The sequence below is a fragment of the Propithecus coquereli genome, unplaced genomic scaffold (genome assembly GCF_000956105.1).
Source record: "Propithecus coquereli isolate 6110/MARCELLA unplaced genomic scaffold, Pcoq_1.0 Scaffold155, whole genome shotgun sequence".
Classification (NCBI taxonomy): Eukaryota; Metazoa; Chordata; class Mammalia; order Primates; family Indriidae; genus Propithecus; species Propithecus coquereli.
This window is the reverse complement of record NW_012139969.1, coordinates 4591666-4592834: the sequence shown is the minus strand read 5'-3', so window position 1 is coordinate 4592834 and position 1169 is coordinate 4591666. Positions and strand designations below refer to the sequence as shown.

General features: G+C 34.1%; 1 protein-coding gene across 1 annotated transcript in view; it reads left to right on the top strand.

Moving 5' to 3' along the window:
• The window catches only part of LRRC49 (leucine rich repeat containing 49), a 178135-nt gene that overhangs the window by 83459 nt on the left and 93507 nt on the right, over positions 1–1169 (top strand). The gene's annotated exons all lie outside the window — the stretch shown is intronic.

Genomic DNA, 1169 nt, shown 5'->3' with positions numbered 1-1169 from the left:
AACAAATGGATTCTAAAGTTTATATAGAAAGGCCAAGACCTAGAATAGTGACACAATACTGAAGAACAAAGGTGGAGGACTCACACTGACTCATCTCAAGACTGTTTTAATATGGTTAAAATAATGAGATGATCAAAGTATAATTTCATGAATTACATGGTTTATTGCCATACAAAGAGATTCTCTTTTTTATTTACAATGCTCAAAGGGGGAGAATAACAAGAACAAATGTCACAGGAAATATACTCAGTAGATGAGGTACATTAACATAATGAGTGAGTTCCAATTTGACTTAGAGTCTAATTATTTAAGTCTAGTTATTCAGTTAGTATGGAAGCAGGCCTCTGTGGATATAAAGTCTCATTGAAGTTTGAAGAGTACCTTTGTATGGGAGAGAGGTTCTTGGGAGAGATGGTTTGATCAACACAGCAGAGATCCATGACAACATGCAGGGTCCCTCAACACTAGCAAGCAGTGCCAATGAGGCTCAAGAGAATAGTTCAAAGGCTGACAGAGTAGCCCTGTCAAAGTCTAAGCTCTCAATCTGTCTGTCAAAATCTTGGGTTTAAATGTGTTTTGGAATCAAGTAGTTTAGGCTGGTAACTCACATGAGTGGTCTGATAAGGGGGGATGTAACATTCTGGCTGGGAGGAGAATTACGCTTCCTGTCCTTATGTAGTAAATAAAGTATTTAAATGTTTAAATCATTTCAGAACTACATAACAAAGACTTACTATAAAGCTACAGCAATCAAGACAGCATGCTATTTTTGAAAGAATAAATACATATCAATGTAATGGAATAGAAGTCCCAGAAATAGACCCATACAAATATAATCAGGTGATCTTTGACAAAGGAACAAAAGCAATTCAATAGAGAAAGGATATTCTTTTCAACAATGGTACTGGAACAATTGGATGTCTATATTAAAAAAATGAACATAAACATAGACCTTATACCTTTCATTAAATTAACTCAAAATCAATCATAGAACTAAATGTAAAACACAAAACTATTAAACTTACAGAAGAAAACTTACGAGAAAATCTAGGCAATGTTGAGCTTGTCAATGAGTTTTTAGGTAAAAGACCAAAAGTATGATCCACGAAAAAGAAAATTGATAGGTTGGACATCATTAAAATTAAAAATGTCTGCCCTATGAAAGACAC